The 10,106-nt window shown below is 53.7% G+C and overlaps 1 pseudogene; it reads right to left on the minus strand.

The window, feature by feature from the left end:
* Positions 1-312: 312 nt before the first annotated feature.
* Positions 313-8,317, minus strand: LOC133360103 (RNA-binding protein RO60-like; annotated as a pseudogene).
* Between the last annotated feature and the right edge of the window lie 1,789 nt (positions 8,318-10,106).

Genomic DNA, 10,106 nt, shown 5'->3' on the forward strand with positions numbered 1-10,106 from the left:
TTCCAGGACGCTGGTTCTGCCATCGAGCCCCCCCTGAGGTGTCGTGGGCTCATCGACGAAACACCGGTGAAGGGGGAGGAGGGGTGCCCACTTGAGAACTCAGCTCAGTCCCAGTTAGGGGAGCAGTGTCTTGAATGAGGAACGGGGAGCGATTGAAGTGACACTTGGCCAACAGAAGCCACAGGGAAGCGAGTGCCTGTCAGGTGAGCCGGCAGCGATGATCCCCATCGCATTTCGGTTGTGGTGAACATGCAAACAAACATCATCCGATAATTTCTGCATTGTTTTGAAACTGACTGACCACAAGTATTTGTGGTTAATCTATTTTGTGTTTGAACATCTGGACACCTGATTTTATTGCCTGAAAGGGTAAACTATTCTTATTTTTCAGACGTTCACAATAGCTTCGATACAAACTGAAGTTGTCAGCGAACGAACGCTTCAGATAGTGTTCGGCAGGACGCACAAAAGGCGCGCCTATCCGTCAAAGTCACGCATCGATTCTTGCGCTTCGCGACAGCGTGGCGCACCGGAGTCCTGATGGGTCTGCTTGTTGCAGGCGACCAGTTCGCATCAACCTCGCGGCCACGGGAGGCGGCCGGCTTCGCTCACCACCATGACCGGGAGAAACAAAATAATTCGATTGAAGCGCGACCCCTTCCCCCTCGATTCGTGACAAATCAAGCGAATCGCTCCCGGTTGATGGCCATAAATCGTTACCATTACAAAATGTTCGTCATGGGCGTACAAACGATATAAACCACACGTGACGTCCGTGTGGCCACCCCCCACTCTGACCCCCCCCCATACCCTCCACCGCCCACTGTGAAAACAGACTCCACTCCTATGCACAGCAGCAGTGGCAGCGTCCAGGCGCTGATGCAACCTCTCCCTCCTCCCTCTTCTCTACTCTGTTGAACCCTCCTTGACTCTACTCTCCTTCCTGTGGTGTAGCCACCAGTAAAAAGTTGCAAGTGCTTTTTCTTTTTTAGCACAGAAATGCTGATCCAACTACACGTTGTCCGCAAACGTTTCATGCACTGTCAAAATTATAATTGTGGCAATCTGGGCCAAGTCAACACAACTGCACACAAACGCGTCCACACACACACACGCACACACACATGCGCAGACACGTGCCTACACACACGCGCGTGCGGTAGCGTACGAGTCCAGTCCCACTAAACCTCCACGGTGCAAGCACAAATCCCATCATGCCTTGCGTGCACCTCCCATTAATGTAACAGCCGCATTGAATGAGCAACGCTCTCAGCGTTGTCCAGACCGCCAACTCAAGGGCTGAATGTGCGACACCCCTGAACACTCGTTAGGCCACCCACATCTACAAGTTGGAAAAATGTGGCCATCCCAACATGCTGCTCAGCGGAACGGAGACCCAATAGGAAGCATTGAAAACAGAGAGGGCTGCAAACGGGCTCCGTCCTAATTAGGTTCGGGATGGCCACACTTTAGGGATGGCTGGGCGGGCGTTTCATAGGCTACGGAAACCACTTTGGATCCGGGAGCTGGACACTCAGCAGCTGGAAAGGAATTCGCTGACATATAAGCACGTGTGCCCAAGACATCTGCTGTGAAGTTAGTGACAAGACAGGAAAGGCAATGCACACGTCCGCAAGAGAACATGGCAGGTAAGTGGTGCAGATGGGAAGCAGGAAGGTGAAGGTTGCGCTGCAGGACATGCGTGCAGGATGTTAGAGGGCCGATTACCGTGACCTGCGATGGAGGGGTCTCCACGAGTCCGGTGACCTGGGGGAGGAAAACACCGAAAAGCAAGTGGTGGGATACTCTTGTCAGGTGCAGATCTATGGGTCTCTGTGTGAGTCTGTGGGTCTCGATGAGTCTGTGGTTTTCTGTGTCAGCATGTGTGGGTCTCGGTGTAAGTCTGTGTAAGTCTGTGGGTCTCGGTGTGAGTCTGTGGGTCTCTGTGTAAGTCTGTGGGTCTCGATGTGAGTATGTGGGTCTTTGTGCGAGTCTGTAGTTCTCGATGAGTCTGTGGCTCTCTGTGTGAGTCTGTAGGTCTTGGTGTGAGACTGCGGGTCGCTATGCGAGTTTGTGGGTGTCTGTGTGAGAGTGTGGGTCACTTAGAGTCTTCAAATGTATTCCAGGACACTGTTAAGTGCAGAGCTTGGGAGGTCGCTCTGCGTGTACTGTGCAGAAGCAGTGGGTAGAAAGCATTTGTTGCAAGGTGTGGTGGTCACATAAATGGCTTTGAATGTTGATCTTGAATGAACCCCAGGTTTGGCGGAGTGGGTGGATGGGTAGGCGTTGAGCTCTGGGTTGGCGTTGGCGACCGATTTCCAGAATCGATTCTCAGAATCTGCCGCAGGCGAACGCGTTGATCACGTCCAGGGCGGCCGCGTCGAAGCCGCACACGTGAAGCACGCCGGCGTCGTCGGCGTCGCCGGCGGCGGCCACCGCCACGTCGCGGGTGAGGGTGCACACGACCAGCCGCGATGCCAGCCCCGTCTCCTACGACCGTCGCGGCACCGGGGAGGGAGCGGGCAGTCGAGAGTCGTCCGCTAACAGCTACTATTTGTTAAATGATTTTAATCGGGTGTAAGGCCCCCCACTGAGCTGCATAGCTCTTATTCAGAAGTGACGTGGCTGTCGCAAACGATAACTCGACAAAGTGACGCATCGTCGTCGTCGTGTGGTAATTCATAGTGGCAGCCAAACACTCTGAAGGCGTGTTGGTTGATAAACGTGGAGGTGAAAAAAAATCAGAGGACTCGAAGAAAAATCCACGCGACCAGGAGTAGAGCATGCAAACTATGTACAGCAGGCATCACCGTCACGATCGAAGGCACGGCCTCCTGTATACCAGGCGAGGTAGTTAACATCCCGCCATCATGGCCTAGTTATAGTCACGCGCGGCATGTTCACCAGCAAGACGCATGCCATCCGCCGCAACTTTCCGCTGGTGGGTTACCGGAACAACGCCACACAGCGAGTCGATTTTTATTTAACGAGGTGGGAGCTCAAGAGACCAGGTCGAGGCCTCGTTTGCAACAGTGACCTGGGACATTGCGTATAGCGTGATCCCAGCTGGGTCGTCCGTGGTCTCGCTTTCACGAGTTCGGCAAATTTGGGCCCTGGCGCCAACGCACGATGGCCAGCGCCGAGAGGGTGAAAGTTGGGGCGAGAGTTAACAAGAGATATAACATGACGATACCATGAGGGGTGATGGAAATTACATTTAGCCGTTTTTTTATTGGCATATGAACAGTTAATACTAATTGGTGGCTATCTAATAACAGACAAACCCTTCAATAATCCCAAAAATATTACTCCTAACATAAACCCGTTCGCATTAAAAGTAAAATGTTAACATGTTGAGGTCAGAGGAGCGACGCTCACAACAACGAGCGGAGCACCGGGCGGTTAAACCACAGCGAGTTGGCACAGTGGGGGGCACAGGTGGTTTATCGGCCAGTTATCTCAGTCAACCCATGGCACCTGCTGGGTCTGCCCCGTGACCTGCCAGCGAGCAGTCGACATTTCACATGGCCTTAAAGTGCAAATAGCCTGGCACACGCGCCATGGTGACGTCACCACCACTTCGTGGCGAATAGCGGCTGTTGTTGTGGGAATATCTGGTGCGGTAAGAAAAAGGGCACGGGGCATTGCCGAGTGGAGTGGCGATGGCAGCGTCACCGAATAATGTCGTCTCTTTCAGTCGGCCTGAGCGGCGCACGGGGTGGGGGGGGTGAGGGGAGGTGAGGGGGGGTCGGGGGTCGAACCTTGCGGTATTCCTGCAGGGCGACGGTCGGGTGGACGGCTCCCCAGGCGGCCTTCCTGTCGGTGAGAACCAGGAAGACGTCGACCGGCGTCCCCGTGTCACGTGCCCACGCCAGGAGCTGTGCGCAGTCCGTCGCGCCACGCGGGACCTGCTCAAACGCCGAGGCGGGCACCACAGTGGTTTAGAGGTGTTAACTACCTCGCCTGGTATGCGGTAGGGACGTGGGGTCGTTCCTGACCCTGACGCCACGGTGGCTAGGAGATGTTAACTACCTCGCCTGGTATGCGGGAGGGTCGTGGGGTCGATCCAGACCCTAATGCCACGGTGGCTTAGAGATGTTAACTACCTCGCCTGGTATGCGGGAGGGTCATGGGGTCGATCCCGACCCTGACACCACGGTGGCTTAGAGATGTTAACTACCTCGCCTGGTATGCGGTAGGGTCGTAGGGTCGATCCCGACCCTGACGCCACGGTGGTTTAGAGATGTTAACTACCTTGCTTGGTATGCGGGAGGGTCGTGGGGTCGATCCTGACCCTGACACCACGGTGGCTTAGAGACGTTAACTACCTTGCTTGTTATGCGGGAGGGTCGTGGGGTCGATCCCGACCCTGACACCACGGTGGTTTAGAGATGTTAACTACCTTGCCTGGTATGCGGGAGGGTCGTGGGGTCGATCCCGACCCTGACGCCTGCTGCTGTATATTTTGCACGCACTGGAAGAGGCCGTCGCATGGCTCTGTGGCTACGTGGGCTCACGTCCACTGACGTAGCATTGACATGCGTACATATACATTTAATTATTTAGTTTTCTCGTGTATCTGGTGCTCTGTGTAAAAGTTATATGTAAAAGCATTCATTTTAACACGTAGGCTTTTAACACGTAGGCTTTCGCGACCAATATCATCCATAATACAGATTTCTTTTTTGGGTTAGATCGCGTAAATATAAAAAAAAGCATTCGCTAAATAAAAAAAATGTCTCTCTCCCCGTGGCCGTGTGGATTTTTCTCCACGTCCTCTGGTTTTTCCCCTTCCACATTTAGAATCAACGTCACGTGTTTAGAGTACTTAGCTGCTCATGTAGATTTCCACGTGGTAAGCCACTTCATTGAGCTATCATTTGTGGCCAGGTAAGTTCTGAAAAAGATCTCAATAGCTCAGTGGACACTTACCTGGTAAATAAACAAAAATGTTAAAATAGTTTATTTTACTCATAATAATGATGGTTTGCACTTATTAGGCGCCTTTCGCCGTCGCCAGGAAAGCGGAGATCAATGCGTTTTAGGAACCATCACAGAAAGCAGTCTAGTCCACGATTGCGTTTTGAAGGTCTCCTTTTTAACCCAGGTGAGGAACTTTCACCACAGCACAGAGAGGTGGCAAGACGCGCACAGCAAACGAGCGGAGCGCCGGGCGGCTAGAACGCAGCGAGTTGCCACAGAGTGCGGCACGGGTGGCGCATCTGCCGGTCATCTCGGTCAGTCAACCTATAGGCCCTAGGTCTGGCCAGTGACCTCCTTTCAGCCACGCTTCGAGCGATAGCCTCAAAAGTGCACCGCCACTGACAGTCATCGCCAGAGAGAGCGGTGGTGCAGCGGTTATGGTGCCGCGCTAGGAACCCGGCGATCCGAGTCCGATTCCCGCTCACGGCCAACACCGGTGACGATCATTTTAACCGGTCCTAGGCCTCTCCTAGGTTGCCTCAGCCTCAAATGAGTACATGTTGAGGTGTGCAGTAAACATCGTCACTGGGGAGACAAAGGCGACCGGGTGTGGTGCTGGCCACCCACCCCCTCGTGCGCCATGTCGGCCTTCATAGGTGCTCGCTAACAGCACTTGCCCCAACAGTCTGTTAAGGCTACACGGGAGGGGATCTTTTTGTCTTTTTTGCAGTGGTTAGGGTCACCGTGCTCGGAACCCGACAGCCTGAGTTCAAGTCTCGCCCGCTGTTAACACATCGTTGGCAAGCAGCATCTCATTTGACCATGGGCCTCGAGTTGACTCGAGTCTTTTTTTTCATCTGCACCTAGCCTGGCACAAGCACTCTGTGGGCAACGGCACCGTCACTTTGCGGCGAACGGCTGCTGCCGCCGCTGTTTTTAGTAGGAGACGTCCGGCACCCACCTGGTCCATGATCCTCAGCACCTGGTCGAGCCGTAGGGAGGGGTCGATGGGCAGGGGGAGGAGCGTCTGCGAGAACGCCAGCACGGTGGCGCTCTGCTCCGTGTTGACGATCACCTGCAATCCCGCACGCGCGCGGACGCAAGCTGAGTGACGTAGTGCCCGCCGTACGTACGTACGATACATAGGCAACCGTGCTAATCGGAGGTGCGGGGGGGAAGCACAACAAACTAAAGGCGACACAACCTACGACAAAAGTACATGCTAAACGATGAAAACTCATGCGCGCGCAAAGACCTGCCGTATCGTCCGTAACAGACTATTGGGGCAAGTGCTGTTAGCGAGCAGCACCGCGCCCGGCCGCCTTTGTCTCCCTAGCGGCGATGTTTACACACCTCACCAGGTATTCATTGAGGCTGAGTCGACCTAGAGAAGGCCCAGTTGTTGAGATAATCGCCACTGGGTGTTGGCCGTGAGTGGGAATCGAACCCGGGTCGCCAGGTTCGTAGAGCAGCGCGCAAACCGCTACACTACCGCTCCCCCCCCCCCCACATACACACACACGTGGATCTGAAACGCTATCCATGGCGCATTTGTCCCAGTAAGTATTTATTTGGCGGTAATTAATTGGTAGCACTCTGCCAGGGGGGGATGCATCCCGTATTACTCCGTCGCGAGTTCTCGACAGGGGGACACGTAACTTCACGCTGAAGTTTCGTTCAGATCGAATCGTCTTAACGAGCGCTACCGTAGTTGCCATGATTGTAAAGCATTAAACGGCAAGATTTAAAATATGAAAGTTCTATTGGAAAATATTTGTTTCTTTGGCAGCAAACGGTGGCGCAATGGGTCAATACACTTAAGCGAAGTGCGCTATGAACCCGGTGACCTGGGTTATAAACCCAACCGAGGCTAACATCAGTGGCGAGTGATGCTGGTACCCATCCCACCCCCCAACCCCTTCACCAACACGCGCTCAACAAAAGAAACCCCACAACGTGTGCGGCACGTGGTGAAAAATCCACGGAAAAAAAATTCCACGGTCAAAAAAATCCGCCCACGTCACTCTGAAGGCACGCTGGCGCTTCAGCTCGTCGCACGAGCCCCTCTCGTCCACGTGGCCCCTGCTGCGTCTCACCCAGGCTAAACGATGAACCAGGTCGGTGTTGCACTCGTGGCTTTGTGCGTGCGTCGCTCGCTGCCTGTGCGGATGGCCGGGTCTTGAAAAAAAACACCAATTTTACGCGCGGGTGCCCAGTTCTTTTCTGCGCCGGGGGTTCTGGGCGAAGGCCAAGAGCTGTTGCGCACGCGACGCTACACACCGCACATGCGCCCCCGTCGCGTCTCATCGAATCCGTCTCACCAGGCTCAGAGCGGCCGCCAGGGTCTTGGCCATGAGCACCGGGGTGCCCAGGACGCCGCCGCACATCGAGATGCTCACGTCCACCGCCAGCAGGAAGCGCTTGCCCGTCGGCTGCACAACCTGGACGGCAAAGATTCAGGATGACATCAACGATGACATCCACAATTACATCCACAATGAGATCCGCGATGACATCCACGATATCATTGTGGATGTCATTGTGGATATCATTGTGGATGACATCCACCCACCCTCCCCATCCCCCATCCCCGACCTGCATGGAGGAGTAGAAGGTGGCGTCCAGGGCCTGCAGCACCGCCGGGTTGGGCCTCCACTTGAGCCGCCCTGTGCCCGCTTGGCCACGCTCGTAGGTCCTCAATGCCACAATACGTGGAGTGGGTGCACGCGGGCCTCTGTGGTGGGGGCGGACGGGCGGTAGAGGTTCAAGGGCAATTGGGGATGGGTCGCGTTCGCTCGCTTCGTTGTCAATGAACTGGTGGTCCGGTGTCTTTGTGCGTGTGTGGTTGGGGAGCGGTGGTGTAGTGGCCAGCGCACTGCCCTACGAACCCGGCTATGACCCGAGTTCGATTCCCGCCCACGGCCAACCCCGGTGATGATCATCTGATTCGGTCCTGGACCTCCCCTAGGTCGACTCAAGCATTTAAATGAGTAAACCGGTGCGGTGTGTAAACATCGCCACTCGGGAGACAAAGGGCGGCCGGGCGTGGTGTGACCCACCCACCACCCCTTCGTGCGCCGTGCCAGCCTTCATAGGTGCTCGCTAACAGCAATTGCCCCGATGGTCTCTTACAGGTTATATGGGGGATCTCTGCGTTAGGCACAGAGGGGAGTACAGTCGATGCATCTGCCGGTCATCCTCAGTCAAGTGAACCCATGGCACCTGCTGGGTCTGTCCCGTGACCTCCGGCAGTAAATTTTCCTGCATTGCCCTCGCTGCCCACCGCGTAGCGCAGCCCCGCAGCTGCCGATGACGTCGAGGCATACACGGTACCATCTCCCACTCCCGCCCCATCCCTCTTCCTCCCTACTACGCCTCCTCCACCCAAATTCATCCGTGCTTGGTCGCTCTGCTCCGATCGGGAAGGAGCGGTGTGAACTGAGATGATTTCGATGATTTCGCCGCTTTAAATGTCCACGTGATGATAGGCGCTTCATTGAGCTATCATTTGTGGCCAGGTAGCTTCTGAAAAAACACATTCCTGCGGAGGGAGCTGGTAGTAACGTTGGGTTTGCTCGGTCAATGGCCAGGGTCAACGGCGGCGTGGTGTATTCCGCAAATATGCCCGACTGTAAGGGCGGGCACAAGCCGACGTGAGTAGGTTAAACGTTGAGTTTTACAAAGGCACCACGGGGTGGACAAAGCCCTCCCACCCAGCCCCACCCCTCCCACCCAGCCCCCTCACCACCTTCCCCCACCCAGCCCTCCCCACCGTCCCCTCTCCACCCAGCCCCACCCCTCCCATTTTGGATGCACGACGGACGACAGAATAATTCCCTGTGGGCTGGTGGAACCAGGAGGTTCCTACCAGTATAAGTTACATCTCAGAAAGCTTACTTGGTAAGATGCAAAATAACTTAGCTGTATTCACAGCGATTTTTTACCTTTCCTAAACTTGGCACTCCTATCGTGCTTATCGTGTCATTTGTTGTTGTAACGTTCTGACCCGTGCCCCCTACTGGACATCTGTGATAAGTATAACCAGTAAAAACAACAAGGTTTTTCACTATAAATCCTTTATATGCATGGCGGCTAGAGTCTCTCGTCCTCTGGCTTGAGATGGCTGCCACCTATGGGTCAGATGATTGCATCGCAGCATTAAGAAATTGGTAATTAATACAATATTTTTGTCCTAAAAAGTTGTAAAAACATTTTTTTCACGAACATTGTCGCGCACAACGAGTCTGTGTGGAAAATGTCAGCTCGATTGGATCACGGGAAGTGGGTTAAAAAACGACCGAAAATTTTACACGGTCGTAAGCAAGCAAGCAAGCACGCAAGCAAGCAAGCAAGCGAACTTAATATAAAGGATTTAAAAAAAGAGCTCTCATCGGATTCCTCCTCCGAGGATAAATACGATAGAGGGACTCCTCTGCTTACGAGCGAGTTAGGTTCTAGAAGTCTGTTCGTAAGTCGATTTGTTTGTAAGTCCAAATTTACTCCTGTCGATTCCAAACATGCTGTACGGCATGTACTCTAAACACGCGGAATGGCTTCATAAGTTGTTAAATCTCCTGTAGGCGTAGATGCCACTGGTTCATCATGTTCTATAGATATAGATGCCACTGGTTCTTCACATTCCGCAGATGTAGATGCCACTAATTTGTCACGTTCTGCAGAAGTAGATGCCACTGGTTGTTCATGTTCTACAGATGTAGATGCCACTGGTTCTTCATGTTCTGCAGATGTAGATGCCACTGGTTCTTCACGTTCTGCAGATGTAGATGCCACTGGTTCTTCACGTTCTGCAGATGTAGATGCCACTGGTTCTTCACATTCTGCAGATGTAGATGCCACTGGTTCTTCAGGTTCTGCAGATGCAGATGCTACTGGTTCTTCATGTTCTGCAGATGTAGATGTCACTGGTTCTTCACGTTCTGCAGATGTCACTGGTTCTTCACGTTCTAGAGATGTAGATGCCACCACCGCCATCTATTGCACGGCGGTTGAACTTACGACTCTCGGTCCGAACAGGCAACTGGACATACGGACCAGGTTTGTTTGTGTTCTGAAAGCTTTTTAGTCGAATGTCCATAAGTCGAGGAGTCACTGAACCCTGATACTGATTCTGAACGCTTGTTAATGTCGTCCGTCGAAGCTATGCTAAACAGTTCTCTCCGGCT

The sequence above is a fragment of the Lethenteron reissneri genome, chromosome 67 (assembly GCF_015708825.2).
Source record: "Lethenteron reissneri isolate LAM-NWPU_2019-01 chromosome 67, ASM1570882v1, whole genome shotgun sequence".
Classification (NCBI taxonomy): Eukaryota; Metazoa; Chordata; class Hyperoartia; order Petromyzontiformes; family Petromyzontidae; genus Lethenteron; species Lethenteron reissneri.